The sequence below is a fragment of the Lygodium microphyllum genome, chromosome 18 (genome assembly GCF_053477565.2).
Source record: "Lygodium microphyllum isolate KBCC chromosome 18, Lygodium_microphyllum_v1.1.10, whole genome shotgun sequence".
NCBI classification, from domain to species: domain Eukaryota; kingdom Viridiplantae; phylum Streptophyta; class Polypodiopsida; order Schizaeales; family Lygodiaceae; genus Lygodium; species Lygodium microphyllum.
In genome coordinates this window covers 73,964,563-73,979,773 of record NC_141152.1, presented here as the reverse complement: position 1 = coordinate 73,979,773, position 15,211 = coordinate 73,964,563, and positions in this window count along the sequence as shown.

Sequence of the window (15,211 nt, the reverse complement as noted above, 5' to 3'; positions counted from 1 at the left end):
GGCTTCTTGCCAATGCTCTTAGGTCATTCGTCTATTCATGACATCCACATTCTGCCTATACGACAGTGCATGTGGTAATGTTGCCTCTTTTGCTCTCAAGCACATAGGAGAGATTGGTGGGCTCATGGTTGAGAGTTCATTGATCTCATCCTCAATGATAGGCTCGGTGTCTTGCAAGTGAGCTTGTGCTTCTTTTATCCATTCTTTGACCTTATCCACAACCTTTAGTTGCTGGTTGGGGTAAGGGTGCTCTCAAACCTTAGCAATTCCCTTCTCCCTCGTCTTAGGAGCATATGTTTTTGCTTCTGCATTAGTAACCTTCTTTCCCTTTGTTAAAGTGGTTGTGCTCTCTCTATTTTGAGTGTTATTTTTACATCAATCCTCTTACTTCTCATTTGTTGGTTCTTCTTCCCTATAGAGGTTAGATTTAGGTTGCTAGGTCTAGGTACCAAAATACCGGTCTGCTTTGTTTGGGCTCATGCCATGACATTTATGGGGATGGGTGTGTCATTATTATCAAGTGACTCGACACAAAAGAGTTTGAGCAGCATAGATGGTACTATTGTCAAACTAATGGAGGGTTTTTGCCTAGGACAATCGGTGAATAGGTATGTGACTCCACATTCATGACACCTCCAATCAGTCTCTGCTCTATTTGCTTGCTCCTTTTTAGGCCACACCTCAAACAACATGCTATGGACTCATGGTTCTGACACCCTCCTAGGCCTCTACCTCTCCCTTTTCTTAAGGTCATGACTGGCATATGCCTAATGTCCATCAGTATGGGATTAACCTCCTCATCATAAGAGACATAAGGGTTCATGTATGTGTCTTCCTTCGGTGGTTCCTCTACAAAGTGCATTGGAGCATCACTTGGTGGATGGGTCACTACTTGGTCCTAGAGGTCTAAGGATTTCTATTGGGTTGATGTTGAGACCCTTGGATAGGCTGGCTTTGAATCATTAGGTGCGGGTAGAGCCAAAGGGGATCCTCTTTCAAAGTAAGGTTGCCTAACTCCTAGATAGTATGGTTGAGTGTGGGGTTGTTGGTATGGCAATCAACAATGCATAATGTCATGTTTGAGTCTTTTGCCAATTGGCACAAGGCAAGGACCCAGGGTCAGAACACTCAGATGGCAGGTGCTTCCCTCCACAATGCACACATTGCATGTGAGGTCACATTGGCCTTTGTATTGACTCTTGTAATCTGATTAGCTCTGACTTTAGATCAACTCTATCGCTTGGTTTGGTCGACATTCTTTCCTTTATCTTGCTCATTAGGGGCTAACCATTTGCTAAGAGTTGCAATTCTCTCGGCATTTCTAAATGTGTTGTTCTCTCATGGCATAGCCCTAGCACTTCTCTCTCTGAGCAAGTCATCCACTCATATAGATTCCTTAAAGACTCTTGCTAGCACATCCCTTGGCAGGTTTGAGTCGCTCGCACTAAGGCCTTGTAGAGTTCTTTGTTGCGGACCTTGTTAATGAATATGATGGAGATTGCTCTCTCATTGGGTCACTTAGCTGTGTAGGTATTCTCTTGTAGAGACTCCTCACGTGAGTGACGTAGTCTTATATTATCTCTTTGTCTTTTTGGCTAAGATTCATCATCTTAACAATGACGTTGCCGAAGTATCATGCCTTCAAGAATCTCTTGATGAAGAGATCCTTTAGATTGTTGAAATTATTGAGTTTAGCATTATCTAGACTGCTAAACCAAGTTTGTCCCTTGTCTCCTAAGCAAAGATTGAATACTTGTACCTTTTGAGTGGGATCCATGAGGTTGTTAGTCTCGCACACTTGCTCAAAATGCTTGATGAAGCTACAGGGCTCATTCGTCACTTGATATTTGTCGAGTTTCTTGGCAACTATGGGTATCTTTGTTTGTTTCTTGGTATTTGGGCTGACATCTTGCTTGACTAGCAATGATGTTGCTAAGGCTACCCCACTTTGCTCAGAGATGATGTTGTCTAGCAACCACGTCGTGAGAAGCTCACTCACTGTAAGTTCTACTTTTAAGACTCTCTCTGTATTGGCATTTCCTCCCGTTCTATTTCTACCTGAGATGGCTAGGATCCTATGAGCGTCATTGAGCTCTCTCCCAACATGACCTCTAAGCCCGTTGCTCCTGGTTATAGCTCGCTATGTGTTGCTGTGGTGCAATCCTTCCTAGCCTCCTCTCCTCCTCACAAGAACATCTACGATATCGACTACAGGTCTTCCCTAATGTGTTATCCTTGTCTATTGGCCATACTATGTGATAAGTCATTAGATGTCATCTGAGCATCCTACTATGTTAAGGCCAAGGTCATTCTTCAATCCAAACAAATGATGTCATTCCAAAAAAGCAAGATCGTAGGTGAATACGTAACCTAAAGAAAAATGTTTCGAGCTAGTACTTGTCATGGTGGTTGTCTCATGACTCACTAGTATTTCCATGAGGTTGACTAGATGGCTAAAGATGTGTCTCTAATCTTGGATAGTCCTTCATTTCCCCAGTGGTTTGATAATTCTACCTTCCCTAGATCTTTGATTCTAGTGTCTTGGGTCTCTCGTCTAGGCTTCAAGGATGCACTCCTACCGGTGGGTTCATTTCTTAGATTAATTGTCTTTAGTGTATTTCTTGTTAATCCAATCAATCTACAAATGTACACATTTATACACTTGAGAAGTGCAACTTGATATGAGCTATGCAAAATTAGGCTTTCTAGTTTTCACGTGCACTTAAGTGTCTATGATGCAAGGAGCAATCTTCGATGAAATCAATCACATCCAATCGGTTTCATGTAGTTATAGCTCTTTCGCATGAATTGTGATTACTCCTAATAGTTAATTTTGGGTCCCTCATGGGTTTTGATAGGTGGTCTGATGGATGATTAGTGCAATCAACTCTATGGTCTCATTTGTGGGTTTGGGTTCCCACCTGGATTGTTGGGTAGCTAGATGTTGGCATTAGCATATCTTGGAGTGGTCAGAATGGTCAAAAATTGTGCTCTGGACAACCCGTTTGAGTTCTAGACTTAGCCGTTCAAGTCCTAGATTCGGTCATTTGAGGAGTGAACTCTCTGTACCTGTCCAAGTGGTCAAAGATTGGAACTAAATGAGGAGTGCCTATCTAAGTGTCCAAATTGATCATCTAAGGCCTAAGGGTTGGCCATCTGAGAGGCCCAAAAAGTGGTCCAAGTCTGATTGGACTGTTTGAGTTCGAGTGGACTTAGGTTGCTCGGACGTCCAAGTCCGATGATAATTCAACTATCCAAGTCTTGTGGATCGTGGTCTGAGTGGTGCAAGAAAAATGCCAAATGACAAGAAATGGATAAAACAAATTACATGCAATAGTTAGTGATGCACCTAAAATTCTTCCTTCATGCAATAAACATTAGGGAAGACTTAGAGCATACCTGGAGCACACAAATGTGATGATACCAAGGATTGTTATTACTGCTACCTCTTGACCTATGGCTCTCTTTCTTCTCTCAATATCTCTCTCTCTCAATCTCTTGGCATCCAAATTAGCTCTCTCTTCCCCCATTCTCACAATTTGTTTCTCTCTTTCCTCCCTTACTATATATTTTCCTTCCCAAGCATTAAAGGACTTTTTTCCTTTCTTCTCTGTTCCCTTGTTTCCTGGTTATTATAGAGACTTATCTTTTCCTTCATTTCTTCTTATTTTCCAAACCTTAACACCTCTTACTAATATAAAACCACATATCACTTATCTAACTAAAGATTCTAAATCTTCCAACATCTAAACTATCAAAGAAAGGAGATCGAACAACCTTCGACTCCCTCACTTCTTACCTAAATCAAGCGTCATTTCGAAGACAAACTCCTACTCCATTGCTTGATTTGGAGTGCGTAAGCATTCAAGATTGGATCCATTGGTCCTGGTAATGGAACCAAAATGTCATAACTCTCATGAGCACACCATCAAGACCCGTGTAGTGCTTATTGCTTCAAGTGTTTCAAGCTAAGAGCTATGGCTACCTCTCACATAGTTGTGTGCACTCTCCTACACACAAATGTAGTGAGATTACCTTTGAGTCCGATTGAGTTGCCTCCTCTCACAAATCCGCTTGTGGCTCCACAATCCAACATGTGCTTTTAAGCAATCTTCATCTTCTCTAAGCTCCAAGCTTTAAGCTCCATAGCCATACATGAGAAAAGAGAATAGAAGAAGGAGAAGATGAAGAGAGGAGAAGAAGAGCTTCTCCATAGTCCCTTACACACACACACACACACACACACACACACACACACACACACACACACACACACACCATCTTTCCCACTCTCATACACAAGGATGAAGCAAGAGCAAGAAGGAAGAAGAGAGCAAGTTTGGCCACACACCAAGAATGAGCTTCCTCATTCACTTTTTGACTTTTATACATGCCCTATCTCCTCCTTGGGTGGCCATCTCTTTTTTTGTCCAACCTTTGTCCACCATTCCTCCACTCTTTTTTCTCCTCCCTATTAGCATTGACATTAACCCATGCCTCTCATTCTTTACAACTTGCATGGGAGAGAGCCTGGCACTCTTTTATAAAATAAATTACAATGTGCATGGTACTTTTTTTGCAAAAATTTTAAGGTGCACTTATTCTTATGCACCTCCTTCTTACATTTAGAATTTTTTACTTTGCTTTGTGTTTTCAACTTTTCATTATTATGCCATTATTCTTCGCCTTCCTCTTGCCTTGGGACTATCTTTCACTTCTAAATTTTCAAATTTTACGTCTTGGTCTTCCAAGGGTTAATAAAAAATTTATTTCTAAGCCTTTTTATTATTAATACCACGTTAAGTAGATGAAACCAAATCATCATCATTAATCATTATATCAAAAGTTACTAGGCATTTGCAATGCTCCTTGCCTTAAAATTATAGTAATTTACAAACACATTTCCTTTCTTCAAAGTATTCAACTCTTTCATAGTTGAATCTTCCATGCCTTTGTATTTATTGAGAATATATAATCAAAGATGGTTTAAGATATATGTAAACTCTTTACATTTCTCATATAGCCTAATATAGTATTTTCAAATAATTGCTGATAACCACTATATCACTTTTTTGTCTTTTTCATTTTGTTATTTTCATGTCTTTAATTTTTTTGCAACAACCAAAGGATTACTTAGCTCCGACTACTTTTCCTCACCTAAAACAAACCTATAAAGGCCTTTTTTTTCCACAAGAAAGTTCATCACATAGAACTTTTGTGATGGATAGTTGTTCTTGTCTAGCTTCTCAATAATAGGATTTGCATTGTTCTTAGCCATTTTTACATGAGTGAGTACCAAATAACAAGCAAGTCTTTTGTAATCTTTCAAAATATGTGCACAACAATAAACTAGGCTACCTTTTTCATCGACTCCTCATTTTCAATAATACATACAATCTGCAACCTATTTGTTGTAGATAAATCTTGTGTTTTCTTCTTGACAAATACCTTAGAACATACAATTTTGAAGTAGCCATTGTACTCAGATTCCACCATAGTGTCCAAGGTGTTTGTCAATTAGTGGAGGATGAAGTAGATGTATGGGGGGTATCAACATGCAGGCCTTTGATGATAGTACATATGAATATGGTCTCATATCATATTTGTAAACACTAACAATCTTTTGTTGTTTGGATGCGGTGACAACCCTATTCCTTGCATAGAGACTTCATAGTGCAATGGCATACCATCATTTGAGCTAATGAGTGGTCATATTACAAAGATGGTGAAGCTTGTTGATGGCAAAAAGATCTTGAAGGAGTGTTGCTTGAGTACACATGGGAAGTATGTGTCAAGCTTACAACTGCTATTTGGAATTCTCGTAAGCCAATTGGTCTTGTATAGGGATGATTTTTGTGTGAACATATCGTGTTAATTAGCCCAAGGTTGATATGTTGAATAGTTTGGTGAATATGCCAAACATAGAATCAAGCTACAAAAAGCATTAAATTGAGGGCTTTCCTACTTGGGTGGATAGTTCTTTAACCATTTTATAGAATGATCGGCATTGTCGTGTTTCTTCAATGTGGTCATGGAGAAGGTCATGATTTTCTCCCTCAATATGGGGAAACTTGATATAGGGGAGGTTATACAGAATGTCCTCTTGTTTGGTAAATTGGCGACAACAATGATATCCAATTTAGAGGATTGAGAGGTCATATTGACTAGGGAATCAATAGGCGGAGAAGGAATTCCATTAGGAGAGAAGGAGTCGGCGATCCTTTGTTTTTGGTGGGACTACTATGTGAGGGTCAATGAGGGCTGGTTTGTTTGACTTACAAGGTGTCATCGGGGGAAGAGTAGTGATTTGTGTATGGTGAGGAGCCATATGTGCAAGCATGGATAATTTTGGCAACCAAAACATGCAATAATCGTCATAATACACTTACACTTCAAGAAGGGCCTTGGAACCCATTGAGTTGTGGTGCATGGGATATGATGGGATTGGCAATGTCAATGGACATTTCTTTACTTTAGTTGCTTAGCTTGTGCTTGGAAGAGGGGAGGGAGAAGTTTTTGGGCTACCACTTTCATTGAGTGGTGGAGCCAAGAAGTGACTTCTTTGGGATTGATTATTTCATAAACTTGGTCAAAAGTGGTGGTTTTATGTGAGGAATCAAACTGAGACATAGGAGTGATATGAGTAGGCATAGTTTGCACCTCTCTAGAACTAATGGTCATGATTATAGAGCATATGCCAACTGCAGGTGGATACATTTATACTGATGTAGTTGACATTATAATTGGTTAAGAACTTAAACATTCGTCCCAAAATAATCTCAGTGCTAGTTCTATGTGGGGATTGGAACATGATAATAGATGCACATGATTGATCACATGAAATGAAAGCACGGATTGAGGAAGCGATGAATTCATGGGATGATGCAATGATCACCTGAGGTGGTATGGTTGATGCGATTAAATTACGTTTGAAAATAATAAAAGGGCCTTCAAGTGGCATAATACACACATGGATCCTATGTGGTAGGGTGATGGGCTAGATCCCATTTATGTGATTGAAATGGTTGATGAGTTGCTCCTAACTACAAATATGAGGTTTTATCAGAGAATCACACATTTGATCATCTGCTTATTCTTTTTGCAATGCAAGTCCATATATGTCAAAGAGACTTTCAAAATTCCCCTACCCTTCAAATTTAATGTCACGTTTTGCATGACAAAATCTTTGTTCAAGAGGTGAAAGAGGTCTAGAGTAGGACTTCTTTATGAGAGTTAACCTTATTTGAAATTGGAAGCATTGTATCAAAGCTATCATTGAAGTCTACAAGAAGCATAGGTAATGGCGTTCTCGAATGGGACATTAGGCACTTGACTCAGTCACCTACTTCTAAGATTGTGTTTTTCATTATCTTCTTCTCAATATTGGTGACTATTATTTACTTAGAGACTTGCAAGACATTGAAGGTTTACTAGTTTTCAGAATTGTCAAACTAGTAGAGTTTTAGCTACTAAAGTTCAATTGAGAGCTCAAGACATTGTAGAAGGTGAGTCCTCCTACCAAGCATTTTTCCAAGCTTTGAAAGACTTGAAGTACAGGTGAGATAGCATCATAATGGTGGAGGATGATGATGGTGAGTTGGTGAAGGACGAGGAGATAGTCTCTCAAATTTTTGTCAGGCATTTTTGGTGATGAGCCTAAGTTGTAAAGGGTTACTCTGAGAGGTTTGCTAGGTTCTTTTCTCCAGTCACTACTTAGGCTAGCACCACTAAAGTTGCTTTACTCCTTGTTCAACCCTTTAGTAAGGATGAGGTTTTGTTTGTCTTCAAGAGGGTGAAGAAATGGAGAACACTAAGCCCTAATAGGGTCCCCCTTGAGGTATTGCTTGCAATTTGGGAGCCATGCAAGGATGACCTTTGTCAGCTCCTAAATCAAGGGAGATTAGGTTGTGAACTCCCTCATTTCCAAAATGAAGGCTTAATCAAACTTATACCTAAAGGAGAAATCAAGAAGAAGGCCTTCCACTACCATCCCCTCACTAGGCTCAACATAGCATATAAGGTGTTGTTGAAGGCTGTGGCTCTTCGGATCAAGTTCATGATGTCCTAGCTATTCCACCCTATGTAGTATGGCTTCATTCACTCCCATCATATCCCTAATGCTATTTTGAATCTCATATGTGACATTGATCATGCAATGTGTCAAAAGAATAAGTATTGGCTGATAAATATGGATCTTGATAAATCTTATGATTGAGTAAGTTGGGACTTTGTAATCTGAGTGATGGAATGGTGTGGGATTGGCAATAGTTTCTATAAGATGGTCAATGCTCTATTCTCACATGCTTCTGCTATTGTAAGCATCAATGGTTATGTTTTTGGTTCATTCTACCTAGAGAGGTCAATAAGATATGGATTTCCAATTGCTCCACTCTTATTTGCAATGGTAACTCATCCTCTATTGTCCCATATCGAGTACAAATTTCAGGCAAGTGCAATCAAAGGATTACTTATGCCTAGTGCAAGTCTTTTCTACCCATATGTTTGTGGATGACAGTAGTAATATAATTCATAAAGAGTCTCAATTCACTGAATGAGCTCATGGAAGTTTATAGTGAGTTTGTAGCCCCTTCTACATTTGTGATAAGCAAAGAAAAGATAGAAGTCATGCTATTTGACTGTGATCTTAGGGAGATTGCACAGTGTTGATTTAAAGAGAGTCCCATTCTATGACTCTTTAATATCTGCTTTTATGTTCATATGGTGACTTAAACCATGGGCCAAATGTTGCCTATGAGAGAGATAAGGCTTGTTGATCCTTCATTACTAGGATGTGGTAATAGTTGATGATGCTTCATCTAAAAACATTTGTTTCAAATACCAAAGTTACAATGATCAAATTTACATACAAAAGTAAGATGTTTTTATGTTTGGCATGATGCAAGGAAGAAAATGTATATCACTTATGAAAGTAATGGTAACCTATGCAGTTATCTTTCCATTTTTTGGAGATAATAGTGTTCTCTACAATGTATTGGATGTCCATACAAAGTGCTTTATCTAGTTGGCCTAATAGTATTGGAGATAATAGCGTCCTTTACAATGTATTGGTGGATGGCCTTACAAAGTGTTTTATCTAGTTGGCCTAATAGTATTTGCATCTATTTATATATGCAGATTCTAGTCACCTTGCCTCATGTATACATGTTTACGAATATTCAAATTCATGATGTTTCATTGGTGGACTTTTTTATGCGTGCCACTCATCTTCTCATAGTTAATTATTGTGATGCACACACACACACACACACACACACATGTGTGTGTGTGTATGTGTGTGTGTATAAAAAGTAATGAAATTTGGCCTATTTTTTCAAAAAAGTATTTTTTTCTTCAAAAGGACTTCATTCGGTGGTTTTTGGCCAAGTTACCTCATGACTTATCTAGTTTATAAAGACGTCATATCATACTCTTTGATACTTAACTTACTCAATATCATGCTCTTTCTTGTGCGTTCTTCGTCCGACTAAGGCTTTTGCGATTTGTCTTGCAATTAGGAAATCAATGCGATATTTGACGTATCAAATGGAATCGAGAATGCTAAATTAAATATAATGCGAAAAAATTATATGATCAAGGTGTCGTAATATTATTTACGAGGCGTCTTTGCTTTTTGTTGGTTGGGAACATTGAAGTAACTTCACGTGTCAGATTGCTGAATTGATTTAATACAAGACTCAATATAAGAAAAATTACATATGGTCACTTATGCGATAGCTCGACAAGTACTTTTTAAAACGCCTCAAGCCTGAATTCATTTTTTGATATGAAGCACTATGGCTAGAATATTACACGTAAGCTTCAGAATCAAATACTCTTAAGTGAAGAGGGCTTGTTTCTCGACCATGCCTCTTCACAAATTCCACCATCCAAAGGAGTATTAGGTGACATGTTTATCAAATATACAATAATCACCATAGCCTCAACCCAAATTGTCAACTAGGACCAACATTAGAAAACATACTCAATATCTTATTATTTTATGTTTTATTCAGCTCCATAATACCATTTTGGGTAGGATTACCAAGCACTATGAGTTCTCTTTTTATCCCACATGCTTCATAAACAATTTATAAACTTATGAGATACATATTATCCACGATTATCAATTTTGAGACACTTAAGTCTCTTGCTAGACTGATTTTTTGCACACAAAGTGCCAAAAATGTCTAAAAACAAGACAAAGTCTCATATTTTCTACCTATAGTAAAATCCCATACTTTCCTAGTTGCATAATCAATAAATGTGATAACATAGGATCCCATCCCCTCTCCCTCCCCCCCTCCCCCCCTCCCCCACCCCCACCCCACCCCCACCCCCACCCCAATAGACTTTGTAGACATAGGCCCACATATATCACTATGCATTAAGTCAAGTGGCTCACTCCTCTTTAAATTGTTTAAGTGTTTCTTATGGGCTGAATGTGCATGCTTTCCATATATATAATGCTCACAAATAGAAAGATAAAAAAGCAAGATATAGCAGTTCGTTCCTTCTTTGAACATATGTCCCAATTGGCAATGCCACAATTATGCATTTGACTACTCAATTATTGCAATTACATAATTTTTTATAGAAGATACATGAAGCGAATAAAAAGTGCTGCATCTGGCTCCTACAACAACAACAAATGATCCATTGTGGACTTTCCATGATTGACTCCCAAAAAGTAGTAGAGTATCCCAAGTCATCCAATTGACTAGTAGATATCAATCTCTTAGTAAGCTTAGATACATGGTGTACATTTTGAAGAGTAAAGGTAGATATATTTTGAAAAGATAAATATACATCACCTTTGTGCACCATATCACATACATAGTTGTCACCAAGAAGGATTGATCCATGCTTGGTGTCATATGAAGAGAACCACTCCTTGTGAGGAGTCATATATAAAGATGCACTAGAATCAAAAATCCAATCTTGAACTACTTATCTATCTATCACAACTAGCATATGTGCAGGAAGAGTAGAAGTAAATAGCACCTCAACATCATCATCATGCACAATCACTACATTGATTTCTTTAATCCTTACCTTTCTTTTACATTTTTTCATATTAGTATCCTTATCCATCTTCTTCTTATCCTTTTACTTTTAGTTCAATTTATAGTAGTCCTTGATATGATCTTTTTATGACAATGGAAGCATTCAATGTCTTTCTTGGCCTGGATTTGCTGTATTAACATCCACAATCCTACTTCTTATCTTTGTATTATTTTATGTCTCTTTTTTCTCGATTGTTAGTATCTAACCATTTCTACCTTAGTCCATGGATTTCTTGCATGCTCTTTAGCTAATAAACTACCCACAACATCATAAATAACTCACAATCTAGAGCTAAATTACTAATGAATTTGAAGATTGTTTTGAATTTATCCCATGATGCAATCAAGGAGCATAACAAAAAGATTGACTTAACCTCATCTTTGAACAACTTTTGAGCCTATATCTAACTAAATATAATGTTGAATTCATTAAGGTGGGAAGCAATAGCAAAGCCCACCCTTATCTGTAACTCAAGCAACTTTTTCATGAGGTACACCTTGTTAGAGGTAGTTTCTTTCTTATAAGTGTGACATAGCTTCTTCCATAAGTCATGTGTACTAGTCTCATTCAATAACTATAAAATACAAAAATTCTACCAAGTGCAACTTAATAGTAGATTTAGCCAATGTGTCAAGTTGTAACCAATCATCTTCAAACATGTTTACTAGTTTTCCCTCTATGTCTCTTGTGGGCCTTAACTACTACTTCTAATAAATAAGGACATCTTGAATTTCCTCCTTCCACAAACTAAAGTTGGTACGATCATAATTTCTAATGTTGTATATTTTCTTGTCCATTGCAAATGATGTAGCCATTTGTGCAACCATAAAATCAACAAACTATACCACAAAATTAGTGAAATTCTACAACACTTGCTCAATATAACAACAACTAAGAGAAGCTTAGAAAATGAACCATTACCCAGTAATAATGCATATATTACCATCCAAACATTGTGAAAATCACTATACATAGTTAAACCATGGTACTACAATATCAATGCTTCCTCACAAATGTAATGGCACATCATCCAAGACTTCAAAAGTACATCAAAATTTGATTTCCTTAAAACCATTGCAATACATCAAGGAACAATGTTCATGCTAATTCATAAGAAAATATACATAGAAAATATGATAATATGTGTAGCTCAAGAATTGCTACAACATATACATTAGAGTCTCTACTCCAACAACACTTGTTGCATATAGTAACAACCAACAAAAACCTCAAAAACTATGAAATCTATAATTTACAACCAGTATCAAACCAGTTGCAACCTAAAATTGCTTCTTTCTAATAGTCTATCACTAGTTATCAATTCTTGGTGATATGTATATAGTTTCTATATAGTGGATATTGTAATCCTTGACTTGTTTTGCAATTGTTGAACAACCTATGAAAAATTACAAAAAAGACGAAATAGCTTGTGGAGGACTTATAGGTAAAAAATGAAGCTTGAAATAGCTTCATATTGAAAAATAAAGCAGATTGAGCTCTTACCAAGTACACCTTGAGAACTTATTAACCTCTTTGGATATGTCGAATCTCATCCAAAATAAAGAAATGAAAAATTTCTATTAGAGGTGTTAGTTGTTGGAGACTGCTTCCTACGCTCATACTAGATGTTGAAGTTGCAAGTAGAATGGAGCTTGCACAGAGAGAGAGAGAGAGAGAGAGAGAGAGAGAGAGAGAGAGAGAGAGAGAGAGAGAGAGAGAGAGAGAGAGAGAGAGAGAGAGAGAGAGAGAGAGAGAGAGAGAGAGAGAGAGAGAGAGAGAGAGAGAGAGAGAGGACCCTATGTTTGTAGTACCTCCAAATCTTTTGTGAGTATAGCATCTCATTGTCTTATCATTCAAAAGAATCTGTTGGAGGTTTAAGGCCGCTTGTGTCTAGCTACCTATATTTACCTTATACTCAATGTTCATATACCTACACATTGCATGTGGCCATTGGTTAGCCATCGTTATTAGCTCTATTCATTATTCTTCATTATGATAGGACAATGAAGGGAAGGCATGTCACACATTATGACTATTGGAAGTTTCCTCATATCAATCTTGCTCTCTTTGTTCAAATATCCATAGCTCTTGCTCTTGCTTCCACTTGTACTCTTCTCTCTCACTTCTACTCACCCTTTTTAATTGGTATCAAAGCATGAATTTGAGGAGCTTCAACAATTTCACTTCAACCCAGGAAAGAGAGCTTTGATCCTAACTTTCATGGTGACAGCCATGCCTTTAATAATTTGAGATAAAGATCTACTTGTCACCTTCCCTACCTTGTTGCTCATCTTTTGAAGGACCTTTAGTGAGTGCCAAGTGACCCAAGAGAGTCAGTAGTAGAAGAAGGAAAATTTTCTCCGTCTTGCTCCATTAGGGGAAATATGGACTCAAAAAGGCCCTTTACCTTAAGAGTTAATGACTCTCCCAATGACAAGAGATTTGAGGTGGACCAATAGGAGAGGGGGTAGTGTGCATATTTTATCCACTCTTTTTCCCTTGTCCCTACCACTTATAGGCTTGTCTTTCTATGTCCCCCCCCCCCCCCCCCCCCCCCCCGAAACGTTTACCACCCCATGCCAAGTGGGTCCCACTATTGCGCGTCTAAAAATATGACCCAAAATTTGAAAATTCCCCCCCTTTAAAAATGCATATTTCTCTCCTCTCCTTCTTCCATGGTCATTCTCTTACCTCCATTCCACAAATCTTCTCATCTTTCTATCCTCACATAACCATAACCACACATTCCTTAGCTTCTCCCAATTATAGCCACATAGCACCCAACCTCCCTCTTTCTTTTGAGCATAGGAATAACCATAGAGCCCCCATATTCTTCTAGCCATAGCCACCCAACACCCAAGTTCTTCTCTTTCTTCCATGGTTATTTTATTTCTTCCATTCCACAAAATTTCTCATCTCTCTATGCTCACACAGCCATAGCCGCACAACCTTCCTTGCTTTTATTACCACTCCAATGGCATTTAGGGGGAGGGGTTAAAGGGGAAGGTGAATGAAACATTGAATATGAGTTGAACTTCAAAAATCGAATTTTCTTCTTCTTATAGTAAAAATTCCTCATGAAGTCCTTGCATGGAATGTATGGATTGATTGATGTGGAAATTCTCATTTCACGATTTATGTATTTCACCATCTGATAGTATTCTTTCTAATCACTTTATCTTTTATGCAAGAAATGTCCTTCAAGGAGAACTCATTGCGGGTTGTTGTGCGGTGACATGAACCCAAATGACAAGACAATAGGATAAAACTAATAAGCTCCCATTCTCACATGAAGAACACAGAAAATATGGCTTAGCCATGGAGACACACACCTTCAACCAATTGAAATACTGCAGCATCCATAACCTGGGGGAGTTGGTGATATCGAAAGAGGCAATTAGGCAGATAATAGAATAGTGCAATCTTGCTAAGTACCTAGAGAAGGTGGACTAGGACATAGATAATAGCAAATGCACGGAATTTCTGAAGACCTTTGATGCCCAGAAGAATAGTGGCCTGGTGACACTCAAACATGGAGATGCCATTAGAAGGGTGGAAGTTGAACTTAGCCTGCACATCATGGAGAAGGCCTTGGGGTTGGTGGACAAGTCGGAGAAGAGACTGAAGGGAGATGTCTACAGGATGCTAGGTAAGGACAAGAAGAAAGTTTACATGAATGATGGAATCAACCTAGCTGATATTCTTGAACCCACCATCAGACTACAAGTGAAGATGGTCCACATCCTATTCTCTTGAGTCGAAGATGTAACACCCTTATGAATAGAATAGGAGTATCCTTGCTTGAAAACCTTGTAGCAAATGCCTTGGATGAGATAAATTGGAATGCTTATGCTTCAAAAAAATCCAATCATCTGTAAAGGTACTAGCAACAACTCCAAGGGTAGTAGGAGAAGAGTCTTCGGCCACAATAGTGGAGTTAGAGGAGAGGAAAAAACTAGCATCCCAAGGCATAAAAAATAGGGTTCTGAGGGGTGCTAATGGCCATAATACAGGAAGCCGTGGGAGAGATGGAAAGAAAAGAAGTAGTGGAGGAGATCCCTGAACAAGATCCTTGAACAATCACCAACCCAAGAAGAGCATTGCTCTCCAACTCCATTGAGTCCTCCTGTTTCATTCTCGACATGGA